The 13,944-nt window shown below is 48.4% G+C and overlaps 4 non-coding genes across 4 annotated transcripts; all 4 read left to right on the top strand.

The window, feature by feature from the left end:
• Positions 1–2,377: 2,377 nt before the first annotated feature.
• Positions 2,378–2,497, top strand: LOC124762562. Its single transcript, XR_007012544.1, has one exon. It is a non-coding gene; the product is annotated as a 5S ribosomal RNA (ribosomal RNA).
• Positions 2,498–6,155: 3,658 nt separating this feature from the next.
• On the top strand, positions 6,156–6,275 carry LOC124762561. The gene has a single exon (XR_007012543.1). It is a non-coding gene; the product is annotated as a 5S ribosomal RNA (ribosomal RNA).
• Positions 6,276–9,925: 3,650 nt separating this feature from the next.
• Positions 9,926–10,045, top strand: LOC124762553. Its single transcript, XR_007012536.1, has one exon. It is a non-coding gene; the product is annotated as a 5S ribosomal RNA (ribosomal RNA).
• Positions 10,046–13,707: 3,662 nt separating this feature from the next.
• Positions 13,708–13,827, top strand: LOC124762541. Its single transcript, XR_007012525.1, has one exon. It is a non-coding gene; the product is annotated as a 5S ribosomal RNA (ribosomal RNA).
• Positions 13,828–13,944: the final 117 nt, after the last annotated feature.

Below are 13,944 nucleotides of genomic sequence, written 5' to 3'. Positions count from 1 at the left end.
ACCGACGAGAGGGCGATACATGTCTCAGCTGTCACTGTCCCGGACGCGAAGCCTTTCCCCAAAGCGAAACGCCTGGCCACAATGTGGATCATCGCCATGACGGCACACGCCATCGTCACGAAACGGCAGACCGACAAGGCGCAGTTCCTCACGGACCTGTGGGAGGAACACAGGAGGGCCAAACAACGCTCCAAGTACCGAGAGACCTTCCAGAACTTCCTGCAGGTCCCGCTGGACGCCGCCTTCCGAGACGCCTTCAACACGACGTGACCGACGCCCTCCCACAACACCCACACCCCAGTCGCTGAGGACTTCGCCCACCAATCCCTCCAAAGCCCCGACGGCAAGAGTGGTGCATTGCGAAAGTGTTGTGAAAATGCGCGCAGAGTGAAAGTGGGTACGTGTAGCAGTGCCAAAGTGAGAGTGACGTGTGCCAATCATAGCCATACAGTGTCCAGTGCCCAATAGCCAAATAAAGCAGGCAAAAGGAAATGATCAGTTTTTAATTTAGTGCAAAGGATACAAGACGTGTTCCAAGGTAACAGCGAAATGTCAAACAGTGTATTTCATGTAATTAATGTGTACTCTCGCCATCTCCATTCAAGGTACGTTTTTTTTTCCCCTCTCTCTCTCTCTCTCTCTCTCTCTCTCTCTCTCTCTGTCTCTCTCTCTCTCTTCTATAATCATTTTTTTTGTTGTTGTTTTGTAGGTTTTTTTTGTGTTTGTCTGTGTTTATTCCTTTGATGTATCCGTGTGTATAGATATAGTTATATACATTTATAAAGTTCGGCGCATCATGTGCCAAAACGTTGCATACCCCTTTGCGATTTACAAAAATTCTAACTTTAGACTTTCTCTGCCCCAAATTTTCCGTGGAACTGTTGCGTCCACTCTCACACAGTACACTAAATAACTTCCCCATTCATCATTTATGCACATAGATGTTCTGGCCCATATTCTCCTTTAGCCTTTGGCAAACACATAGCGAACATGCCAAAATAGGTGTATTCAAATACCATACGGGGGAAAAAAAAAAAAAAACTTAAAATTAATTTAAATTCAATTTATAAAAAAAATCAAAGTAATGCAGTTTCTTTTTTATGTATAAAAAACCATAAACATTGAAGGGAAAAACTTATATAAAGGACACTCAGTGAATAAAAGTGTTGTAACTAAGCCAAGAGACTACTAAAAGAACAATCAGAACTGAAAACGAGAAAATATACAATTTCATGTAAAGATATGTAATTGTTAAAAATTGTAAATAAAAGTTTATATACGTTTAAAAAAAAAAAAAAAAAAAGGTGCTGTTGGCTCCCCTTCATTTTCTCCTTTTTACGCCGCTATCCCTGCCAGCCCTCTTTTCATACTACCTTTCTTTTGCGACATACGTGCTTCCTTAAGCATTTTCAACGTGCTAGGAATGCCTTGAAAATAACGAAACACTACGAATCGACAGATGTGACCTGAAATGAGTCAGGGCCACCTACTGTTTCGTAGCAGTGCAAAACTCCACAGAAGGAAAAAAAAAAAAAAAAATGAAAATAAATGACTGTAATAAACATAACATACGATATGAATGGCCTCAGTTGGAAGAAGAATGTGCCAAGGAAGATTTCTTAAAAGTGCCTGAAGATAACAAAACGGTATGAACCGACAGATATGTTCTGAAATACGTCAGGGCTGCTTATTGTTTTGTAGCAGCGTACGACTGCAAACTTGTAAACAAAAATGTATCTTTCGTCGCTAGAAGAGAAGGATGCTTTGGCGACCCTCCTGTGCCTTGTGTCCCTGTTTTCGCACCTTTGCACAGGTCTACTGGCCGCAAACGGCGTCTCGGACACGCCCGTTAGGCCCACGGCCGTCTCGCAGATGTTTCTCGTGCTTGTGCTGTCATATGGGCCACGACCCGAGCGGCAGCGAGCGGCAGTCGAGCAAAGTCGGGACAAGTCGGGACGGAAGGGGAGAGGTGCGAATGCACTGCACAGATCACGCAAATACCTGGACGCGAGCCGCGCGGCGTGTGTCAGGTGAGGAAGCTGCCGGGGGCGCCCTCCAGCAGGACACTGCTACACCCCGCACAGCCCCCCGCCGGATAACGGGAACAAGATGCGTCGCCCGCGCCGCACGCACCAAGCGAAACGAATGACGGGCGGCGCACCGAGCAGCCGCGTGTCTCACGCAAGTGGCGGCGCGGCGCGCCCGCCAGTCCGGCAGACGCCTCTGAGACGCCGGACGCGCACTCGGCGCCGCCTTCGAGGCTCCAGCTGTTGCGGAAGGACGTGCTCTGCGTCAAATGTGTCACCGAAAACTGCGATTGTGTGTGTTGGGAGAAGAGGCAGAGGCGTCTTCTGTCGTGCGGCTACAGTATAAGGGCGCCAACGGCCATACCATGTTGAATACACCGGTTCTCGTCCGATCACCGAAGTTAAGCAACATCGGGCCCGGTTAGTACTTGGATGGGTGACCGCCTGGGAACACCGGGTGCTCGCACGCCTCGGATTCGGACCAAAATTCGGAAGAACAATCAAGAACGTCATTACAAATGCCACCTCAAAAATAACAGTAAACGGATGGACTTCCAAGTCAATAAGACTGGGAAGATCCGTCAGGCAAGGATGTCCATTATCGATGGCACTTTTCACAATAGCCCTCGACCCACTACTACGAAAACTAACAGCCGAAATCGGAGGATACACAATGGGTGCAACAAACATCGTATGCACGGCCTATGCTGACGACATGGGCATATTCATCCAAAACGAAGAAGAACTAGGAATAATCCAGCCTATCATGGAATCCTTCGAAAAGGCTTCAGGTGCCAAAACGAATCCGACGAAGACAGTGCTACTACCAATAGGCAACGGCAGACTGCGACCAGCGAGACAGTGGTACCGAGTGACAAACAACCATAGGGCACTCGGAGTGGAACTACAGCAGTGCCCTTTGAAAATGGCAGCACAAAACTGGCGCAGCGTCTTGAACACAACGAGAGGGCTCGTGAGGATACACGCGAACCGGAACCTGACGCTGAGCCAAAGAGTGCAGTTAGTAAACGAAACAATCCTGTCGAAAGCGTGGTACATGGCGCAAATACTATGTGCTCCGACGGAAATTGCGCGAGCGATAGGAAGTGCGGCGTACTACTTGCTGTGGAGGCGGGAAATCTTCAAGGTCTCCCAGGCGACGTGTTTCCTGTCAAGGGACGAAGGCGGACTTGGTCTGACTGACGTTAAGACGAAATGCGCGGCACTGCTTCTACACCGTGCGATGAAAATGGCAAACCAGAACAACAACAGTATAACGTCCAGCCTGATAAACCAATATAAACCTGAATCTGAAGAGGCTCCTGTAGACACTACGAACATACCATTCAAGTTGCGGCACATAAAACAGATGGCAATCGACAAGAGTTACATCACCGCGGTCGTTGCCAACCCACAGCAAAGAACGGCGAGGAACATGTACAGCGCTCTGAGGGGGAAGGCAAGAAAGTCCAAAATAGAGACGAGTTTTCCAGACCATGACTGGCCACAGGTCTGGAAGAATGTCTCGGAACGGACACTTCCTGAGCACGCCAGGGACACGTGGTATAAAATCATCCACAAAACAGTGCCGACAAACGAAAAACTGGCACGCATAAAAATGCGGGAATCCCCAAACTGCGAGCTCTGCAACCAGACCGACACCATCGAGCATCGTTTTGGCTGCAGAGAGAGCGGGGAAATATGGGCGGCAGCGAGAAAAATGATCGCCCACATCAACAGAACCGACGAGAGGGCGATACATGTCTCAGCTGTCACTGTCCCGGACGCGAAGCCTTTCCCCAAAGCGAAACGCCTGGCCACAATGTGGATCATCGCCATGACGGCACACGCCATCGTCACGAAACGGCAGACCGACAAGGCGCAGTTCCTCACGGACCTGTGGGAGGAACACAGGAGGGCCAAACAACGCTCCAAGTACCGAGAGACCTTCCAGAACTTCCTGCAGGTCCCGCTGGACGCCGCCTTCCGAGACGCCTTCAACACGACGTGACCGACGCCCTCCCACAACACCCACACCCCAGTCGCTGAGGACTTCGCCCACCAATCCCTCCAAAGCCCCGACGGCAAGAGTGGTGCATTGCGAAAGTGTTGTGAAAATGCGCGCAGAGTGAAAGTGGGTACGTGTAGCAGTGCCAAAGTGAGAGTGACGTGTGCCAATCATAGCCATACAGTGTCCAGTGCCCAATAGCCAAATAAAGCAGGCAAAAGGAAATGATCAGTTTTTAATTTAGTGCAAAGGATACAAGACGTGTTCCAAGGTAACAGCGAAATGTCAAACAGTGTATTTCATGTAATTAATGTGTACTCTCGCCATCTCCATTCAAGGTACGTTTTTTTTTCCCCTCTCTCTCTCTCTCTCTCTCTCTCTCTCTCTCTCTCTGTCTCTCTCTCTCTCTTCTATAATCATTTTTTTTGTTGTTGTTTTGTAGGTTTTTTTTGTGTTTGTCTGTGTTTATTCCTTTGATGTATCCGTGTGTATAGATATAGTTATATACATTTATAAAGTTCGGCGCATCATGTGCCAAAACGTTGCATACCCCTTTGCGATTTACAAAAATTCTAACTTTAGACTTTCTCTGCCCCAAATTTTCCGTGGAACTGTTGCGTCCACTCTCACACAGTACACTAAATAACTTCCCCATTCATCATTTATGCACATAGATGTTCTGGCCCATATTCTCCTTTAGCCTTTGGCAAACACATAGCGAACATGCCAAAATAGGTGTATTCAAATACCATACGGGGGAAAAAAAAAAAAAAACTTAAAATTAATTTAAATTCAATTTATAAAAAAAATCAAAGTAATGCAGTTTCTTTTTTATGTATAAAAAACCATAAACATTGAAGGGAAAAACTTATATAAAGGACACTCAGTGAATAAAAGTGTTGTAACTAAGCCAAGAGACTACTAAAAGAACAATCAGAACTGAAAACGAGAAAATATACAATTTCATGTAAAGATATGTAATTGTTAAAAATTGTAAATAAAAGTTTATATACGTTTAAAAAAAAAAAAAAAAAAAGGTGCTGTTGGCTCCCCTTCATTTTCTCCTTTTTACGCCGCTATCCCTGCCAGCCCTCTTTTCATACTACCTTTCTTTTGCGACATACGTGCTTCCTTAAGCATTTTCAACGTGCTAGGAATGCCTTGAAAATAACGAAACACTACGAATCGACAGATGTGACCTGAAATGAGTCAGGGCCACCTACTGTTTCGTAGCAGTGCAAAACTCCACAGAAGGAAAAAAAAAAAAAAAATGAAAATAAATGACTGTAATAAACATAACATACGATATGAATGGCCTCAGTTGGAAGAAGAATGTGCCAAGGAAGATTTCTTAAAAGTGCCTGAAGATAACAAAACGGTATGAACCGACAGATATGTTCTGAAATACGTCAGGGCTGCTTATTGTTTTGTAGCAGCGTACGACTGCAAACTTGTAAACAAAAATGTATCTTTCGTCGCTAGAAGAGAAGGATGCTTTGGCGACCCTCCTGTGCCTTGTGTCCCTGTTTTCGCACCTTTGCACAGGTCTACTGGCCGCAAACGGCGTCTCGGACACGCCCGTTAGGCCCACGGCCGTCTCGCAGATGTTTCTCGTGCTTGTGCTGTCATATGGGCCACGACCCGAGCGGCAGCGAGCGGCAGTCGAGCAAAGTCGGGACAAGTCGGGACGGAAGGGGAGAGGTGCGAATGCACTGCACAGATCACGCAAATACCTGGACGCGAGCCGCGCGGCGTGTGTCAGGTGAGGAAGCTGCCGGGGGCGCCCTCCAGCAGGACACTGCTACACCCCGCACAGCCCCCCGCCGGATAACGGGAACAAGATGCGTCGCCCGCGAGTGTCGGACGCCGCACGCACCAAGCGAAACGAATGACGGGCGGCGCACCGAGCAGCCGCGTGTCTCACGCAAGTGGCGGCGCGGCGCGCCCGCCAGTCCGGCAGACGCCTCTGAGACGCCGGACGCGCACTCGGCGCCGCCTTCGAGGCTCCAGCTGTTGCGGAAGGACGTGCTCTGCGTCAAATGTGTCACCGAAAACTGCGATTGTGTGTGTTGGGAGAAGAGGCAGAGGCGTCTTCTGTCGTGCGGCTACAGTATAAGGGCGCCAACGGCCATACCATGTTGAATACACCGGTTCTCGTCCGATCACCGAAGTTAAGCAACATCGGGCCCGGTTAGTACTTGGATGGGTGACCGCCTGGGAACACCGGGTGCTCGCACGCCTCGGATTCGGACCAAAATTCGGAAGAACAATCAAGAACGTCATTACAAATGCCACCTCAAAAATAACAGTAAACGGATGGACTTCCAAGTCAATAAGACTGGGAAGATCCGTCAGGCAAGGATGTCCATTATCGATGGCACTTTTCACAATAGCCCTCGACCCACTACTACGAAAACTAACAGCCGAAATCGGAGGATACACAATGGGTGCAACAAACATCGTATGCACGGCCTATGCTGACGACATGGGCATATTCATCCAAAACGAAGAAGAACTAGGAATAATCCAGCCTATCATGGAATCCTTCGAAAAGGCTTCAGGTGCCAAAACGAATCCGACGAAGACAGTGCTACTACCAATAGGCAACGGCAGACTGCGACCAGCGAGACAGTGGTACCGAGTGACAAACAACCATAGGGCACTCGGAGTGGAACTACAGCAGTGCCCTTTGAAAATGGCAGCACAAAACTGGCGCAGCGTCTTGAACACAACGAGAGGGCTCGTGAGGATACACGCGAACCGGAACCTGACGCTGAGCCAAAGAGTGCAGTTAGTAAACGAAACAATCCTGTCGAAAGCGTGGTACATGGCGCAAATACTATGTGCTCCGACGGAAATTGCGCGAGCGATAGGAAGTGCGGCGTACTACTTGCTGTGGAGGCGGGAAATCTTCAAGGTCTCCCAGGCGACGTGTTTCCTGTCAAGGGACGAAGGCGGACTTGGTCTGACTGACGTTAAGACGAAATGCGCGGCACTGCTTCTACACCGTGCGATGAAAATGGCAAACCAGAACAACAACAGTATAACGTCCAGCCTGATAAACCAATATAAACCTGAATCTGAAGAGGCTCCTGTAGACACTACGAACATACCATTCAAGTTGCGGCACATAAAACAGATGGCAATCGACAAGAGTTACATCACCGCGGTCGTTGCCAACCCACAGCAAAGAACGGCGAGGAACATGTACAGCGCTCTGAGGGGGAAGGCAAGAAAGTCCAAAATAGAGACGAGTTTTCCAGACCATGACTGGCCACAGGTCTGGAAGAATGTCTCGGAACGGACACTTCCTGAGCACGCCAGGGACACGTGGTATAAAATCATCCACAAAACAGTGCCGACAAACGAAAAACTGGCACGCATAAAAATGCGGGAATCCCCAAACTGCGAGCTCTGCAACCAGACCGACACCATCGAGCATCGTTTTGGCTGCAGAGAGAGCGGGGAAATATGGGCGGCAGCGAGAAAAATGATCGCCCACATCAACAGAACCGACGAGAGGGCGATACATGTCTCAGCTGTCACTGTCCCGGACGCGAAGCCTTTCCCCAAAGCGAAACGCCTGGCCACAATGTGGATCATCGCCATGACGGCACACGCCATCGTCACGAAACGGCAGACCGACAAGGCGCAGTTCCTCACGGACCTGTGGGAGGAACACAGGAGGGCCAAACAACGCTCCAAGTACCGAGAGACCTTCCAGAACTTCCTGCAGGTCCCGCTGGACGCCGCCTTCCGAGACGCCTTCAACACGACGTGACCGACGCCCTCCCACAACACCCACACCCCAGTCGCTGAGGACTTCGCCCACCAATCCCTCCAAAGCCCCGACGGCAAGAGTGGTGCATTGCGAAAGTGTTGTGAAAATGCGCGCAGAGTGAAAGTGGGTACGTGTAGCAGTGCCAAAGTGAGAGTGACGTGTGCCAATCATAGCCATACAGTGTCCAGTGCCCAATAGCCAAATAAAGCAGGCAAAAGGAAATGATCAGTTTTTAATTTAGTGCAAAGGATACAAGACGTGTTCCAAGGTAACAGCGAAATGTCAAACAGTGTATTTCATGTAATTAATGTGTACTCTCGCCATCTCCATTCAAGGTACGTTTTTTTTTCCCCTCTCTCTCTCTCTCTCTCTCTCTCTCTCTCTCTCTGTCTCTCTCTCTCTCTTCTATAATCATTTTTTTTGTTGTTGTTTTGTAGGTTTTTTTTGTGTTTGTCTGTGTTTATTCCTTTGATGTATCCGTGTGTATAGATATAGTTATATACATTTATAAAGTTCGGCGCATCATGTGCCAAAACGTTGCATACCCCTTTGCGATTTACAAAAATTCTAACTTTAGACTTTCTCTGCCCCAAATTTTCCGTGGAACTGTTGCGTCCACTCTCACACAGTACACTAAATAACTTCCCCATTCATCATTTATGCACATAGATGTTCTGGCCCATATTCTCCTTTAGCCTTTGGCAAACACATAGCGAACATGCCAAAATAGGTGTATTCAAATACCATACGGGGGAAAAAAAAAAAAAAACTTAAAATTAATTTAAATTCAATTTATAAAAAAAATCAAAGTAATGCAGTTTCTTTTTTATGTATAAAAAACCATAAACATTGAAGGGAAAAACTTATATAAAGGACACTCAGTGAATAAAAGTGTTGTAACTAAGCCAAGAGACTACTAAAAGAACAATCAGAACTGAAAACGAGAAAATATACAATTTCATGTAAAGATATGTAATTGTTAAAAATTGTAAATAAAAGTTTATATACGTTTAAAAAAAAAAAAAAAAAAAAGGTGCTGTTGGCTCCCCTTCATTTTCTCCTTTTTACGCCGCTATCCCTGCCAGCCCTCTTTTCATACTACCTTTCTTTTGCGACATACGTGCTTCCTTAAGCATTTTCAACGTGCTAGGAATGCCTTGAAAATAACGAAACACTACGAATCGACAGATGTGACCTGAAATGAGTCAGGGCCACCTACTGTTTCGTAGCAGTGCAAAACTCCACAGAAGGAAAAAAAAAAAAAAAAAATGAAAATAAATGACTGTAATAAACATAACATACGATATGAATGGCCTCAGTTGGAAGAAGAATGTGCCAAGGAAGATTTCTTAAAAGTGCCTGAAGATAACAAAACGGTATGAACCGACAGATATGTTCTGAAATACGTCAGGGCTGCTTATTGTTTTGTAGCAGCGTACGACTGCAAACTTGTAAACAAAAATGTATCTTTCGTCGCTAGAAGAGAAGGATGCTTTGGCGACCCTCCTGTGCCTTGTGTCCCTGTTTTCGCACCTTTGCACAGGTCTACTGGCCGCAAACGGCGTCTCGGACACGCCCGTTAGGCCCACGGCCGTCTCGCAGATGTTTCTCGTGCTTGTGCTGTCATATGGGCCCACGACCCGAGCGGCAGCGAGCGGCAGTCGAGCAAAGTCGGGACAAGTCGGGGACGGAAGGGGAGAGGTGCGAATGCACTGCACAGATCACGCAAATACCTGGACGCGAGCCGCGCGGCGTGTGTCAGGTGAGGAAGCTGCCGGGGGCGCCCTCCAGCAGGACACTGCTACACCCCGCACAGCCCCCCGCCGGATAACGGGAACAAGATGCGTCGCCCGCGCCGCACGCACCAAGCGAAACGAATGACGGGCGGCGCACCGAGCAGCCGCGTGTCTCACGCAAGTGGCGGCGCGGCGCGCCCGCCAGTCCGGCAGACGCCTCTGAGACGCCGGACGCGCACTCGGCGCCGCCTTCGAGGCTCCAGCTGTTGCGGAAGGACGTGCTCTGCGTCAAATGTGTCACCGAAAACTGCGATTGTGTGTGTTGGGAGAAGAGGCAGAGGCGTCTTCTGTCGTGCGGCTACAGTATAAGGGCGCCAACGGCCATACCATGTTGAATACACCGGTTCTCGTCCGATCACCGAAGTTAAGCAACATCGGGCCCGGTTAGTACTTGGATGGGTGACCGCCTGGGAACACCGGGTGCTCGCACGCCTCGGATTCGGACCAAAATTCGGAAGAACAATCAAGAACGTCATTACAAATGCCACCTCAAAAATAACAGTAAACGGATGGACTTCCAAGTCAATAAGACTGGGAAGATCCGTCAGGCAAGGATGTCCATTATCGATGGCACTTTTCACAATAGCCCTCGACCCACTACTACGAAAACTAACAGCCGAAATCGGAGGATACACATGGGTGCAACAAACATCGTATGCACGGCCTATGCTGACGACATGGGCATATTCATCCAAAACGAAGAAGAACTAGGAATAATCCAGCCTATCATGGAATCCTTCGAAAAGGCTTCAGGTGCCAAAACGAATCCGACGAAGACAGTGCTACTACCAATAGGCAACGGCAGACTGCGACCAGCGAGACAGTGGTACCGAGTGACAAACAACCATAGGGCACTCGGAGTGGAACTACAGCAGTGCCCTTTGAAAATGGCAGCACAAAACTGGCGCAGCGTCTTGAACACAACGAGAGGGCTCGTGAGGATACACGCGAACCGGAACCTGACGCTGAGCCAAAGAGTGCAGTTAGTAAACGAAACAATCCTGTCGAAAGCGTGGTACATGGCGCAAATACTATGTGCTCCGACGGAAATTGCGCGAGCGATAGGAAGTGCGGCGTACTACTTGCTGTGGAGGCGGGAAATCTTCAAGGTCTCCCAGGCGACGTGTTTCCTGTCAAGGGACGAAGGCGGACTTGGTCTGACTGACGTTAAGACGAAATGCGCGGCACTGCTTCTACACCGTGCGATGAAAATGGCAAACCAGAACAACAACAGTATAACGTCCAGCCTGATAAACCAATATAAACCTGAATCTGAAGAGGCTCCTGTAGACACTACGAACATACCATTCAAGTTGCGGCACATAAAACAGATGGCAATCGACAAGAGTTACATCACCGCGGTCGTTGCCAACCCACAGCAAAGAACGGCGAGGGAACATGTACAGCGCTCTGAGGGGGAAGGCAAGAAAGTCCAAAATAGAGACGAGTTTTCCAGACCATGACTGGCCACAGGTCTGGAAGAATGTCTCGGAACGGACACTTCCTGAGCACGCCAGGGACACGTGGTATAAAATCATCCACAAAACAGTGCCGACAAACGAAAAACTGGCACGCATAAAAATGCGGGAATCCCCAAACTGCGAGCTCTGCAACCAGACCGACACCATCGAGCATCGTTTTGGCTGCAGAGAGAGCGGGGAAATATGGGCGGCAGCGAGAAAAATGATCGCCCACATCAACAGAACCGACGAGAGGGCGATACATGTCTCAGCTGTCACTGTCCCGGACGCGAAGCCTTTCCCCAAAGCGAAACGCCTGGCCACAATGTGGATCATCGCCATGACGGCACACGCCATCGTCACGAAACGGCAGACCGACAAGGCGCAGTTCCTCACGGACCTGTGGGGAGGAACACAGGAGGGCCAAACAACGCTCCAAGTACCGAGAGACCTTCCAGAACTTCCTGCAGGTCCCGCTGGACGCCGCCTTCCGAGACGCCTTCAACACGACGTGACCGACGCCCTCCCACAACACCCACACCCCAGTCGCTGAGGACTTCGCCCACCAATCCCTCCAAAGCCCCGACGGCAAGAGTGGTGCATTGCGAAAGTGTTGTGAAAATGCGCGCAGAGTGAAAGTGGGTACGTGTAGCAGTGCCAAAGTGAGAGTGACGTGTGCCAATCATAGCCATACAGTGTCCAGTGCCCAATAGCCAAATAAAGCAGGCAAAAGGAAATGATCAGTTTTTAATTTAGTGCAAAGGATACAAGACGTGTTCCAAGGTAACAGCGAAATGTCAAACAGTGTATTTCATGTAATTAATGTGTACTCTCGCCATCTCCATTCAAGGTACGTTTTTTTTTCCCCTCTCTCTCTCTCTCTCTCTCTCTCTCTCTCTCTCTGTCTCTCTCTCTCTCTTCTATAATCATTTTTTTTTGTTGTTGTTTTGTAGGTTTTTTTTGTGTTTGTCTGTGTTTATTCCTTTGATGTATCCGTGTGTATAGATATAGTTATATACATTTATAAAGTTCGGCGCATCATGTGCCAAAACGTTGCATACCCCTTTGCGATTTACAAAAATTCTAACTTTAGACTTTCTCTGCCCCAAATTTTCCGTGGAACTGTTGCGTCCACTCTCACACAGTACACTAAATAACTTCCCCATTCATCATTTATGCACATAGATGTTCTGGCCCATATTCTCCTTTAGCCTTTGCAAACACATAGCGAACATGCCAAAATAGGTGTATTCAAATACCATACGGGGGAAAAAAAAAAAAAAAACTTAAAATTAATTTAAATTCAATTTATAAAAAAAATCAAAGTAATGCAGTTTCTTTTTTATGTATAAAAAAACCATAAACATTGAAGGGAAAAAACTTATATAAAGGACACTCAGTGAATAAAAGTGTTGTAACTAAGCCAAGAGACTACTAAAAGAACAATCAGAACTGAAAACGAGAAAATATACAATTTCATGTAAAGATATGTAATTGTTAAAAATTGTAAATAAAAGTTTATATACGTTTAAAAAAAAAAAAAAAAAAAGGTGCTGTTGGCTCCCCTTCATTTTCTCCTTTTTACGCCGCTATCCCTGCCAGCCCTCTTTTCATACTACCTTTCTTTTGCGACATACGTGCTTCCTTAAGCATTTTCAACGTGCTAGGAATGCCTTGAAAATAACGAAACACTACGAATCGACAGATGTGACCTGAAATGAGTCAGGGCCACCTACTGTTTCGTAGCAGTGCAAAACTCCACAGAAGGAAAAAAAAAAAAAAAAAATGAAAATAAATGACTGTAATAAACATAACATACGATATGAATGGCCTCAGTTGGAAGAAGAATGTGCCAAGAAGATTTCTTAAAAGTGCCTGAAGATAACAAAACGGTATGAACCGACAGATATGTTCTGAAATACGTCAGGGCTGCTTATTGTTTTGTAGCAGCGTACGACTGCAAACTTGTAAACAAAAATGTATCTTTCGTCGCTAGAAGAGAAGGATGCTTTGGCGACCCTCCTGTGCCTTGTGTCCCTGTTTTCGCACCTTTGCACAGGTCTACTGGCCGCAAACGGCGTCTCGGACACGCCCGTTAGGCCCACGGCCGTCTCGCAGATGTTTCTCGTGCTTGTGCTGTCATATGGGCCACGACCCGAGCGGCAGCGAGCGGCAGTCGAGCAAAGTCGGGACAAGTCGGGACGGAAGGGGAGAGGTGCGAATGCACTGCACAGATCACGCAAATACCTGGACGCGAGCCGCGCGGCGTGTGTCAGGTGAGGAAGCTGCCGGGGGCGCCCTCCAGCAGGACACTGCTACACCCCGCACAGCCCCCCGCCGGATAACGGGAACAAGATGCGTCGCCCGCGAGTGTCGGACGCCGCACGCACCAAGCGAAACGAATGACGGGCGGCGCACCGAGCAGCCGCGTGTCTCACGCAAGTGGCGGCGCGGCGCGCCCGCCAGTCCGGCAGACGCCTCTGAGACGCCGGACGCGCACCTCGGCGCCGCCTTCGAGGCTCCAGCTGTTGCGGAAGGACGTGCTCTGCGTCAAATGTGTCACCGAAAACTGCGATTGTGTGTGTTGGGAGAAGAGGCAGAGGCGTCTTCTGTCGTGCGGCTACAGTATAAGGGCGCCAACGGCCATACCATGTTGAATACACCGGTTCTCGTCCGATCACCGAAGTTAAGCAACATCGGGCCCGGTTAGTACTTGGATGGGTGACCGCCTGGGAACACCGGGTGCTCGCACGCCTCGGATTCGGACCAAAATTCGGAAGAACAATCAAGAACGTCATTACAAATGCCACCTCAAAAATAACAGTAAACGGATGGACTTCCAAGTCAATAAGACTGGGAAGATCCGTCAGGC

This window comes from Schistocerca piceifrons, unplaced genomic scaffold (assembly GCF_021461385.2).
Source record: "Schistocerca piceifrons isolate TAMUIC-IGC-003096 unplaced genomic scaffold, iqSchPice1.1 HiC_scaffold_602, whole genome shotgun sequence".
In the NCBI taxonomy this organism is placed as follows: domain Eukaryota; kingdom Metazoa; phylum Arthropoda; class Insecta; order Orthoptera; family Acrididae; genus Schistocerca; species Schistocerca piceifrons.
This window is presented reverse-complemented; position numbering and strand designations above follow the sequence as displayed.